This window comes from Protopterus annectens, chromosome 9.part0 (genome assembly GCF_019279795.1).
Source record: "Protopterus annectens isolate FY-2018-M chromosome 9.part0, PAN1.0, whole genome shotgun sequence".
In the NCBI taxonomy this organism is placed as follows: domain Eukaryota; kingdom Metazoa; phylum Chordata; order Ceratodontiformes; family Protopteridae; genus Protopterus; species Protopterus annectens.
This window is the reverse complement of record NC_056743.1, coordinates 1,750,632,351-1,750,646,242: the sequence shown is the minus strand read 5'-3', so window position 1 is coordinate 1,750,646,242 and position 13,892 is coordinate 1,750,632,351. Positions and strand designations below refer to the sequence as shown.

Here is a 13,892-nt window from a genome sequence, read left to right as displayed (position 1 = left end):
CACTTTTTAAGAAAACATGACTTTTATTTTTATTATCAAGGGAAATAGAATAATCTTGCAATATATATGAACAATAGGAACACTTCCCACATGGTCTACTTCCACATCTTTTATCATGTTTAGTACTACAACTACTACCTGTCTCTAATAAAGACTTGGTTAGACCCCACCTTTGTAGAGAAAATGGGTTTGTCACCCAAGGTATGAAAAACATCAGTATTAGTTTTAAAAATGTTCCAATTTCTTGTCAAAATTCCATTGATCTGGGAATATAAAGGATTATACTGCACTACACATGCTTGCTGAAAATTGGGCACAGACTGCAATGTTGTCTCTATAGGTTTTGGTTGAATGTTATCCCCACCAGTGCCCAATAAAGGTACATAAATATTACCCCATTTATCTAGAACATCCATAAGTATAGGCTCAATAAAGTCACTTGGGTACCCTCTTTCTAGAAACATGTCCCTCAAATTTCCAAATTCTGCTATAACATCATCTCTCACAGTTGTCATCCTAGCAATTCTTATGGCTTGGCCCTTTATAATACTTTTCTTCTGGTAAATAGGATGATGGCTAGTGTAATGCAAGTAATTATTACAAAATGTGTTCTTACGGTAGATTTTGGAGATGAAACCATTCTGATCTTTAATAATCTTAGTATCTAAAAAATGAATTTCCTGTTCATCAAACTGATATGTAAACTTCAGATAATCTGTAGTTAGATTTAAATACTGAACAAATTCTATTATTTTTTCTTTACTTCCTTTCCATAAAATAAAAATATCATCCAAAAATCTGCCGTAGTAAGTGACATTAGTGGAAAACAACTAATTTTGGAAAACATACTTATGTTCCCAGCCCAACAGGACTAGGTTCGCATATAGGGGGGGCGCAAGCTGCGCCCATAGCCACACCCTTAAGCTGCTGAATGTATTCACCTTCAAAAAAATATGAAATTATTTTCCAAAATAACAGTCATTAGCTCACATATAAGCAAATTTTCATCAGTGGTCAAAGATGAATAATTGAAAAGCACTTCCTCAAATAGGCACAAGCCTTCTGTTTTCGGAATACAGGAGAAAAGCTCCTGCACATCTACAGTGAGAAAAGAGGCATCCACTGACCATAAGTCTTTACTGATCCGTTCTAAAAAATTCCATGAATCCTTCAGTAAATGGGGAAATTTATTCATAATATGCTTTAGTTTCTTATCCACATAGACTGCTATATTATGGGTTTTGGAACCCGCAGCTGCTACAATAGGTCTAAATGGTGGTTTCTTAAGACTTTTATGCACCTTAGGTATTCCAAAAATCACTGGAATTTTTGGATATTTATTAAGCAGAAAGTCATAGTCATCCCTGGAAATTCTCTTATCCATTAAGTATTCATAAATATAACTGTCTATTCTACTATGTGAAATGTTTATCTCATTTTTGGAACACAAAGAGTAGTTGTCTGTTATAAATATACTTTGCATGTCATTGATGTAATCTTCTGACCTATATAAAACAACTCCACCACCCTTGTCTGGAGTCATAATTCTTATACCCTTGTCATCCTTTAAATAGTTTAATAAACTTTTCTCATTATAAGTTAAATTATTAAATAGTCTTTTTTTCTCTCCCCAAACTTTATATAAGTCGTCTTTTACTAACTTTTCATAAGCAGCAACCAAAGGATGCAAAGGAGGGTTAAAGGTGCTACTTCTCTTAAGGGTATCTTTTGACACAGCACTGGGGGGCTTCCCTGAAAACAAAATGCTCAAATTCAATTTTCTTAAGTATAACTGCAAATCAACCATTACCCCAGCTATGTCAGGTATTTTAGTTGGAACAAATTTAAAACCCTTGGAAAATAAGGAAAAAAGATCTATTGTAATGGGAATATCAGAATAATTATATATATTAAAGCCATTGAAACTGAATTGGATATTATCTAAACATTCTATTTCAGCTACAGGACATTTCACTTGACATATTCCTGATTTTACTGCATTGTCCCGTTGTAAGTTTTGTACATACCCTGTCTGCAATTTGCTATTCTCTTTGAGCGTCTGGCAAGTGGGAAATCCTGAAAATCAATAGAATATTCAGGGTCTAGTTCCCCACTGCCCATTTCGAAATTGCAGTTAATATTGGGTACTGCCCTGTTATTCCCATCACTTTTAACATTTCCATGTTCTCCTTCTTGAAAAACTAGATTTTCAGTAGGATATACTTTATGGGCTTGATACTGTTTAACATCTCTGTCCAACTTTTTGTTTTTTTTCTTAACGATATCATCACATTTTTGGTCTACCCTACTAATAACTTTGTAATACAATTTTTCATACTGCTCAAACAGCAAATCAGTAACAATTTTTTCATTTAGTGCATTTACTTCATCACATAACCTAGTTTCCATTGCCTCATAAAAGTAAACAGTGTTATCTAAAAGTTCCAAACCCCATTTGTTGAACATGTCAGTATATATCTTGACAATATCAGCATCGTAATATATTCCATAAGGAAATTTAAAAACTCTTAGTCCCTGTGGAACTATTTCTCTTTTGATACATTCATTTAAATAACACACTTCCATTTGGCACATTTTTAGTTTAAACAATTTCCTCTCAAAGGTATAAACCATGTCTCGTAATGATTCAAAATTGTATTGTCCAATTTTCCTATTAACAGATACTCCATTACTCCTTTGTGCACTTGTACCAGAAAAAACAAAATGCTTATGAAGTAGGTTACCAAAATGTTCATAATTTTTATAAGTTACTGCTTCTTTACAGTTGCATGACCCACAGTTTCTGTTAGAATTCGAAAATTCCTTTCTTCCAGTAACCTTACTACTGGTGCACAACTTGTTACCATTTAAAAACTTGCTATTTGCATTAGTATGAACAGTACCTTTAGGCAAACCTTCCTTGCGACAGGTTTTCTTCATGTTAGGGAAGTCCACTGATGCAGGTTCGATGTCTCCTTCAAACTGCCCCACACAATTACTTTGATGACCATTATTACAGCGAACAGACTCCTGTACATCACTTAGTTCAATAAAACTGTTAGCGGTGCAAGGAGAACGCCTTCTCTCTCCGCCATTATGAATTTGCGCTGCCGTAATGACGTCATCCGTTTTCTTAAAGCGGCAAGAGGAGTTAGAACCATCAAAACAAGAAGCATTACCAGCAACAGCTCCATCGCCCTTTTTAGAGCCATCCAAAGCAGTATTACAGTCAAAATCTTTTTTACTAGGCTGTGTGAAAAGTTCTATAAGCCTAGTAAGCTCTCCCTTCAGTTCGGCCACATCTTTCTTCAAGGATATAATATCAGCCTGGCCTGAATCCACAATTGGAGAGAGACTAAACGATTCTGGGGACCCCATAGCAACCAGCACCAACAAGACTAGACAATATAAAAAATGGTGCTATAAGTGCTCACACCAAACCAAGAAAAATAAAAGAGCACAGTGTTGCGAGTCCACAATCCTTATTTAATGTTAAAAAATAATAAAACAAACAGGTTAAGCACTTTCATCAATTAGTATGACTTCTTCAGAACAAACTATCATTGTGAATTTTACATTTAAATACAAGTTGCTGGTCTGCCACTGGTTCTAAACCAACCAATTCCATTTATGGGAAATGAACATACTAAAATATACAAGCAGGAGTTAGGTTAAAAAAAAACAGATAATTTCATCAGAAATGACCATATCCACATAACATAAACAGAAAAGAATACAAGAATACTGTCACAAAAGCACTTAGTTATAGCAAACATTGTTAACACAACTAGACTTGGTTTGCCTTTTCTTTGAGAATTGGCATTATAGTAATATGCTCATTAAGCCCAGGTGGATAATCAGCAGCTAATCTTAACTGCCACAATAACTCTTTCTTGTATAATGCATTTTGCCAATCACCACCCCTTGTTTCAACTGTTACAAATTCAAGTATACCAAACTTAAAACATAAATAACCATTACAAACAATACTATGCTTGTATAAAGCATTAGTATCTTTTTTATTTTTGATATCATAGAGATGTTCATATATTCTAGTTTTAAACATTCTCTGGTTTTTGTCAGTGGCCATCTCTTAAACTGCAGTTTACACAACATTTTAGTGTTAGGTTCGGAATACTAGTTTACTCTGTGCTTCTATTCAGATTCAAAACATGTAGTTTCACGTCATGTTATAGTTATGGTGTTAAAGAAGATCATCTTTGAATGAAAACATGCACACATGCACACACGCAAATGCAAAGATTTACTACAGTCAGTGTCTATGCTTAAAACTTCATATTGGTCCTTTTAAAATCACTAACATATTACTTTTTTAACATCATAAAAACTTGTGATGTAGCCTTCCGTACTAGCCTACTTGATTTCATATATTATGTGATAAATATGAATAATAAGCAATAACAGAATTCATAAACTAGACCTTTTTAATGAGGAAGAAGCTTTATGTACATGTCAGTAGATCTCCTAACTGAATTATGACTTATTTTATGTCTCTCTCTCTTGGGGTTGGTTTAAAATGAAGGAAAAGCAGTTCTTGATGAGAACAAGTTAACATTTGGGTGGAGTTATACTTAATTGTTTCTCTTTGTTCAGGACATCGAAAGGGTATCTGCTTTTCTGTAGTGACGCATTTACAAAATCAGCAAGCCTGTAAGCTTAATACAGAAATTTGATGTTTCTAGCCCTCATTTTGTGGCAGAAACAGACTTAATGATAGATTGCTACAGACTCCACTGTTTTAATTTTTTTTTTGTAAATTTGATAACTGAGTAGGTGGGCTCACCCAGAAGACCTCTTTTAGTCATGATTCAAGCCAGAGACACAGCAAACTACAGATGTTGATACTGGTTCATAGCAAAAACAGTAAAGGCAGTTAAGCAGTTGTTAAACTAAGCAGTCTGAGATGGTTAAGCTGTTCATATAACGTCAGTGAAGTTTTACAAACTGGTACTAGCGATAGGATAGGATATATGAATTCTTTCTCAAAAGTGTAACAGTGTAAGTAGTGTAAGAAAATATCTTTTAACCATTAATAAAAACAGCATCTATCTTGATAGTGCCACCGTTTACTTACTAGAAGCATATCACGTCTTTACTAGACTTTTACAAGCTGTATTGCAGTAGTAGGTTCTTTGGGTATACCTTCATTTTGAAAGGGACTGTATTTTTGCAATGAGAATCTGGGCTGATATGATCAATTTTCATTACAGATACATGCTTTGCCTTTTTCCCAAACTGTTTTGAACAGGATTTATCTCTATAGGAATGGTTTGGAGGAACATCCCATACGTCTTATTGGAACTTCATTTTAAACCTATTTTTTTTTTATAGTTTGAAGTCACTTTGAATGAATTGTTGCCTCACTGACAGCTTGCTTCATTCTGCTAGAGGATGTGTTTTCCTGTAGTCGGACTTCATATCATATGCTATCTTAGTTAAAGTCATGCTTTGTCACGTACTTGTTTGTTTCTGTTGTAGCTGTAAAGTAAATTTTGACATTATTGTACTATTTTTGTCAATAAAATAAAACATTTTAAATAAACCCACATTAAGTTCTGCATTTTTATTTTGCAGGAATAGTATACAGCTAGTTTTCAGGAAAAAAGGTGGAACAAAATTGTGTGTGCTGAAAGAAACCAGGAAAGTCAAAATGGGTGAAAAGTAGATGGAAGATTGTTTCATTGCACAAGTGAATACAAGGTCAGACTTTCATTCTTTTTCAACTTAATTGCGTTATGTGGTATTTTTCCCAGTGTGCGTGTAGTGGAACAAGTTTTTTTCTTGCAGATGTTTAAATTGCATATTGCTCATTCAGCAAGAAGGATGACCTTTTTTATTTCATCAATGAAAAAATGTTATGTTTTCATCTTCTTAGCATGTATTGTGTGTTCAGTTGTAGACAGATTTAAGGGGAACTTGAATACAGGTGACAGCAATGAGTAGGAAGTGGCTAGGTGGAACATGGAGGGACTACTGCATGGCCAGATGACATCTACTTCTGGATACTATGCCAGCCAAAAGTAGTTCTGGTAGGCCTTCTCCTTGGCATGATTGGCTGCTATCTCATATGTAGTGACAGAATGATGGATGATTGGCTGCTATCTCATATGTAGTGACATTCGAATGGTAAATGATTGGCTGCGATCTCAGGCGTAGTGGCATCAGAATGATTGGCTGCTATCTGGCATCAGAATGGAGAATGATTGGCTGCAATCCCAGGTGTAGTGACATCAGAATGGAGAACTGCAGTGAAGTGTAGTGATTCAGCTATAGAGTACCCACCTGCAGGATTTCATCTCTGTCTGCTTGATACAAATGTCTGATAAACTGTTGAAATCTATCCTAAAACATATGTTTGGCAGCACTTTAAAGAAAAAAATTATGTCCAAGGTGATTTTTATCAAAGGCATCATGTTGAGGAATGACTGAACACACGCTGACTTTAAGTGCATGTAGTTACAGGCAATCAGCTAAGACCTCCACTTACCTCAGCTGACATATGGCTTCCTTAGTAGTCATTCCTCTCTATGTATTCCTCCACTGTATTGGGATCTAGGGAAGAAAGGCCATATCCTCCACAGCACAATAATCATTGTGAAGAGATGACAGCATCAGGAGGGAAAATGGATTTTTGAACAGTCTGGATGGTTCTACTGGGGTGAGTTAAAAACACAAAATAAAAAAGATAAATGATGCAATAGAGAGGTTAGAACAATGTATTTTCTTTGATGCACTGTGCTGACAACACTGGAAATAAGAGCAATGGCACACATACATGCACTCGTGTGCACACACACACACACACACACACACACACACACACACACACACACCACACATACGCACGTGTGTGCCTGTGTTTGCATGCATGTGTGTGCACTGTGAGCTTGTGGTGTGCACTTGCGTGTATGCTTGTGTGTTTGTGTGTGTGTGTGTGTAAACACTGAATTCAGATGTGATATCATACACTGCTTGGTAGCCTGTCTGGCCCATCCTGGGCCCTTCCTGCAGCTACAGCACTTGATGTCTCCTCAGGTGATGGCCAGCAGGTCAAATTGCACTGCTTCCTCCAAAAAGGGCACGCTGGCCTTGGCCACTCACTCTTCCTATTCACCATAGATGGCACCCAAAATCTGTAGTTAGACTTGGCTAAGCAGGGCTATGGTAAAGTCTTCATGCCTCTATGCTTTAGAGCCAGTTTTATCTCTTTTTCATATTTGTATTATATCGCCATCACAAGGCTTGCATCAGTGGGCAGTAGATGTATCATTTCACCTAGAGGAATGGGCTGACCTTTCACTGTTTGATCCCCTTCTGCGTCAGCTGTTGACTAATGTCTTTGCTGCTATGTTAGGTGGAGATAGTGGGTGTAATCAGAAACACTGTGACTCTCCATATTTCTAAACTAGCTCATGAAAGACCATTTCTTTCCTAAGCTGTAGAGTGGTGAGTAGGAGAGTATGACTGGTCCCACTAGAAGGGACATAATATTTATGGTTTATTGCAGAGATCTGGGCTAGGGTCTGACACTTACTAATGGCCTTATTAGAGCTACTGCAGAGGATTTGATATAGGGTCCGGGTAGAACAGTATGCCTTTCGGTAAATGGCAGATGGTCCAGAATCGTACTGACATGTAAGAAGGGGGCAAAAAATATAGTAAAGACTTCACAAAGTAATGTATTCTCATAAATATGGTACTTTAGACTCAGCACCTAGAAATGCAAAACTCTGCATATGGAAACTAGTAACTCAGTGAGTTTACATTTGAGGGAAAACCAGTATAACATATGGGTATGGACATGTAGATATTCATGTCAAATAACTTAAAACTAAACAGCCATTAGTAAGTAAGGATTGTATGGTGGACATTAGGAGGATGACAAATGGGCATCATCAGTAGAAAACAGGCATTGTCCCCCTCTAAATATGCTTCAGAAGACCAATGGCAGAAATTCTGCAGGTAACATTTTTCAACAGCATAAACATGAAGTACTTTTCTTCAGTGGATTAAAAAGAAAAAGAAAAAAGAAAAAAATAATAACTACTAATATACAGTACTTGCCAGGTGAGATAGAGGGGATATGTGGCTTTTTATTTGTCACTAAATGTGTTCATTTTTATTACTAGTTTGCGTTAATTGCCAATACTTTCATTGTGATATCTTCCTGTCATCTTTATTGTATCACTTGAATGAATTTTTTTTATTCAAGTATCACTTGAAAGAATTTTTTTATTCTTTATTAGGCGTGCCTTCGTTGAAGGTTGGGCGTCGGGCTGGCAACTCGGCACCATAAAAATCTACTGCCAATCCTTAGCAGACTGGAGTTCTGCTGTGGCGACCCCTAACTGGGGAAAAGCTGAAAAGACAAACATTTTATATACTTTCAAATCCCTACTAAAAGATCTCCTATTTAAAACTTGGATATGTTCCTGTACAGAACCAGACTAATTTCACCTGTTCCTGACTTTCAACATCCCTAGATCACAGCTGTACTGTGTAGTTTCACTTAGTGCATATTACTGTGAACCGGGTGTTTAGGCCACCTTTATAGTTATAATTTCTAGTTTATGACCCTGTTTATCTATGGAAACTTCTTTTTGAATTTATGTTCAAGCAATTTTATATTTGTTGTATAATATTTTGTTTAATCGTTTCTCAATATTCTAATCACTGTATGCTGCATCAATTGTAAAACTCTGATTTTTACTCCTTTTATATGTTCTATGCTCTTTTGTACAAAATAGCTATGCTTATATCATTTTTTTATTCTTTTTTATAATTTTTTTACTATGTATTTGGAGCTTTTCTCCCTGGGCCTCCTCTGAAAATGGTCACCTTGTGTCCAGTCGGAGTAACCTGATAAACAAATGGAAAATGAAATAAAGTAAAATAAATATTTCAGCAGACCCTTTTCAACCCAGGAGTCATTACACTTTTGTTCATTAACATACCTTCATTAACATAGCTATATACCCAAGCAGAGCTCCACGTGGTCCTGCAGAGGGGTCCTAGCAACAGAGAACTGAAAGAAGCGACCACTGTCCAGATTTAAGTATTTTTTGGCTTTTTTTATCTGCATTGTCCTCTCTGGCTTTCATTTAACTAGCTAAAACTGTTTTTGTCTATCTGCTGATTTCTAAAGTATCTGCACTTAAAAGTAGCTTTTTGGTCGACTCTGGTCGATTAATACTGTTTTTTTGTTAATTTAACTGCTGAGGCTGCTCACTAAAGTGTGCTAGCATGTGTAAATCGATTTTACTGTTTGTTTAATTGCATTTCTGTGTGCTTTCTTGAAAAAACAAAAAAAAAAAATACTCCTTGTTTTCCCGCCTTTGCTCGACTAGTCTAGACCAGTATACAGGCTTTGCTGTATTCTGGGCTGTGTGTAGTTCCTGTGTTGGCCATTGCCTTACTTGGATAAGAAGGAAGTTTCTGAGCTCACCAGTGGGAGTGGGGAGCCTTGAGCAGCCTTTCTGTCCCTGGGGGAAGTGACCTCAGCACTTGAGCTGTAAATTATTGGTTGCTTGGGACCATTTCTAGCTCTTTTCAAGTTCCCTGTATAAAAATCCACCTCAGGGCATTTTTTCTGGCTATATACCCAAGCAGAGCTCCACGTGGTCCTGCAGAGGGGTCCTAGCAACAGAGAACTGAAAGAAGCGACCACTTTCCAGATTTAAGTATTTTATGGCTTTTTTTATCTGCATTGTCCTCTCTGGCTTTCATTTAACTAGCTAAAACTGTTTTTGTGTCTATCTGCTGATTTCTAAAGTATCTGCACTTAAAAGTAGCTTTTTGGTCGACTCTGGTCGATTAATACTGTTTTTTTGTTAATTTAACTGCTGAGGCTGCTCACTAAAGTGGGCTAGCCTGTGTAAATCGATTTTACTGTTTGTTTAATTGCATTTCTGTGTGCTTTCTTGAAAAAACAAAAAAAAATACTCCTTGTTTTCCCGCCTTTGCTCGACTAGTCTAGACCAGTATACAGGCTTTGCTGTATTCTGGGCTGTGTGTAGTTCCTGTGTTGGCCATTGCCTTACTTGGATAAGAAGGAAGTTTCTGAGCTCACCAGTGGGAGTGGGGAGCCTTGAGCAGCCTTTCTGTCCCTGGGGGAAGTGACCTCAGCACTTGAGCTGTAAATTATTGGTTGCTTGGGACCATTTCTAGCTCTTTTCAAGTTCCCTGTATAAAAAATCCGCCTGGGTGTTTTTGCGCGGTTGGGCGCATAGCGTAGCAGCGGTTATACAGGTTTAAACTATTTCTGGCTCCGCCAAGTCTACTCTTCAAATTTTCCCTTGGAAAGCTCTACTCAGTCTATTTAGCTGTATATATTAGCACTTGTTTTCGGGACTTCTATTCTTAGCAAGCACTCTTATACTAAAGTAAGTACTACAGCCATCCACTACCCCCGTGAATACCCACTTCCTTTAAAGGCACAGCACTCCTTTTAATATTCTAGCATGTCGAGTGGTAGACCACTAGCATCCTCTCTTGTTCAGCTGGTTAATCTGGGAATCTGAAGACAATGTTACAATTGTCTCATGTACACAGACAACCCTCTCCTCCTTCCTACTAACACATATACTTGTGAGAGATGCAACTATATAGCCAGACTGGAGGCTGAACTCTCTCAACTCAGGACTGGCAAGACCAGACAGGAGGAGAAGGCACCCACACCCGAAGCAAAACCAGTCACACATAAAACCACCACTACTACAAACCAAACACATAAGAACACAAAGACATACTCGGAGGCTCTTATCAAAAACTTACCAAAACAACAGAGACCTCCAAAGCAGACACCCAGAAATACACCCTCACAAAACATAACACCTACAACACATACCTCAAGCAACAGGTGTGTCACACAATCACAGCCCCTAAGGCAAAACACTATGCCAGAGACATTAGTAATAGGTGACTCTATAGTCAGACACACCGACGTCCCACTTACCAGGCTGAATAAGGAGAGGGTAACGGTTAGCTGCCTATCGGGAGCTAGGACCCGCCACATTACACACGCACTCAGGTCACTCCAAAGCAAGTACAAGTATGATGCAGTCATTGTCCATGCTGGTGTGAATGACCTGAGACGTACCTCCCTGGACTACATGAAAAGAGACATTGAGGAGCTCTCCGATTATGTAGCCCAGGCTGGTATGACCCTGACCCTGAGCAGCATCCTGCCTTCACCAAGAATGATGCCTCAGTACAAAGACAAAATGATCAGTTTTAACAATTGGCTTAATCACTGGTGTCATTCTAGGGGGATCCAATGTCTGTCAGCCTGGGATGACATGCTGGACAAGCAGCGTTGCTTCAAGGGATGGCTTGCACCTGTCACCACTGGGCTTCGGATACTGGCCAAGGCTCTTGCCACCCCATAGTGCCTTTTTAGGCAATGCTCAAAAGACAAATCAACCTCCGTAATAAACAAAAATGGAAAACAATTAAGGGTAATGCTGCTCAACGCCAGAAGTCTAAATCTCAAGATGCAGGCACTCGAAGCACTTCTCAGTATGGAGAACATTGATGTCTGTGCAGTAACTGAAACCTGGTTCAAGGCTCCTGAGAGCACTCCAGCACTACCAGGCTATACCTCATATCATGCTTTTCGGCCTCAAGTTCCAGGCCGAACCACAAAGGGAGAGGGAGTGTCCATTTTCATAAAGGACACCTACACCTCTCGATTGGTGGCTACCCAAGAAGCATCAGAAACCATACAAGTTTTACTCACCATAGGCAAAACTGCCATACAACTGGTCGCATGTTATAGAACACCCTCCCAATCCCAGGAATCCCATCAAGCATTCCTGAAGACACTGGAGGATATGAATGTCACACCAAACACCATCATATTGGGTGACTTCAACTACCCCAACATAGACTGGGCCCACTATTCTAGCCCTAACACCCTAGCCCATAGATTCTTAGAATTCATTAACTCGAATGCTATGGAGCAACTGGTCATTTCTCCTTCGAGGGGAGATAATATACTTGACCTGGTTATCACAAACATGGGGCCCAAATGCTCCGCACTGGATGTAAACCCCTCACTAGTAAGATCTGATCATAAATTGATCACGTTGGATGTACATATCCCACCCCCACCCCCAGAACAAAACACTACAGTGAAAAACTTTTCAAAAGCTGACTTTACGCTCCTTAAGTCAGAAATGGTATCCTTTAAGCCTACTGGGTTAATGGAAACCACTTCCCAAAATGCTGAATCCTACACAAAAGCCTTCTACGGACACCTCCAACATTGCATGGATCAAGCAATACCAACTAAAACCAAAACCCTCTCCACCAAGGGAAGACACCCAGTTTGGTGGACTCCAGCTATAAACAAACTGTACAACAAAAGAAGGAAGCTACTGCAGGACAAAGCTAAATCCCACAAGGAAAAGGCTTCCCTGATCAGCACAAGTAAAAAACTACGTTCTCTCATAAAAACATCTAAAGCCAACTTTGAGAGAAAGATTGCCAAGGATACCAAGGACAATCACAAGGCCTTCTTCAATTATGTCAGAACCTTGGGAGGAAATTCTCAGATATGCTCTGAGTTGGTACACAACGACAAAAAATTCACTGACCCTACCGACATTGCCGATATTCTGGCAGATAGGTTCAGTGCAAATTTCTCCCCTCCCTCACCCCCGAAAGGTGAAATAATTATCCCTGCTGAATGTAACCTACCTGTCATCTCAGATGTACAGGTAAAATCAGCACTCAACAAAGCAAAAAACACAGCATCTATGGGACCCGATGGTATCCCCGGTTGCGTGTTACGTGAACTTCAAGATGAACTAAACCCGCACCTAAAAACACTATTCAATCTTAGCCTTACTACAGGATATGTACCAGAACACTGGCGCACAGCAACAGTGGAACCACTCCACAAAGGGGGAAATTCCACTGACCCTGGTAACTACCGACCCATAAGTCTGACCAGCCTGGTCTGCAAGGCTATGGAAAGAATCATCATGGAACTCATAAATGGCGACATTGGGGATCTGCAGACCCTTGATCCCACCCAGTTTGGTTTTGTAAAAGGCAGATCCTGCCTCTTAAACCTGGTTGACTTCTTCGAGTCAGTCACTAGTGCCATCGACAAGGGCAAGGCTGTCCACACTGCCTACTTGGACTTGGCTAAAGCCTTTGACACAATACCACACTCTGGCATCATAGACAAGCTCAGCAGCCTAAATGTAAATCCATATGTCACAAGATGGGTAGCAAACTGACTAAAAAACAGAACCCATAAGGTCAAAATTGCTGGAGCCATGTCAGACTCAAAACCAGTCACGAGTGGTGTCCCACAGGGCTCAGTCCTGGGACCGCTCTTATTCGGCATTTACTTCTCAGATGTGAAAGCAAACATGGGAGGATTATGGCTGACAAAGTTTGCAGATGACTGCAAACTGGGTGCCATAGTCGATTCACCTGCTGACACACACATCCTACAGAAACGTCTCACTGAAACGGACAACTGGTGCTGGAATCATGGCCTCAAACTTAACGCCAAAAAATGTATAGTCATCCCCTTTGGGAAAAACAAAGTACCCACAAATTATCACATAGACAATAACCCACTGAGTACGGAAGAAGTAATCAGAGACCTGGGGACTCAAGTTGATAGTGACCTCTCCTTTGACAACCATGTTGCCAAAGTGGTCAGGAAGACTTTCTACCTTGCCCATCTCATCATGAAGGGATTCTCATCTAGATCAAAGGAGGTCATTGCACCTCTATATTCCTCCCTTATCAGGCCCATGATTGAATATAATGCTCCATTTGGGATGTACCTCACCCGGCACATACAACAACTGGAAAGACCCCAGAAGTACCTCACCAAGAGGATCATGGAA

At 39.0% G+C, this 13,892-nt stretch overlaps 1 protein-coding gene across 1 annotated transcript in view; it reads left to right on the top strand.

The window, feature by feature from the left end:
* The window catches only part of KANK2 (KN motif and ankyrin repeat domains 2), a 1,503,136-nt gene that overhangs the window by 497,605 nt on the left and 991,639 nt on the right, over positions 1-13,892 (top strand). The window contains exon 2 of the mRNA XM_044082338.1: positions 5,596-5,721. The gene's annotated coding sequence lies outside the window, so the exon portion shown is untranslated. The remainder of the gene's footprint in view (positions 1-5,595; positions 5,722-13,892) is intronic.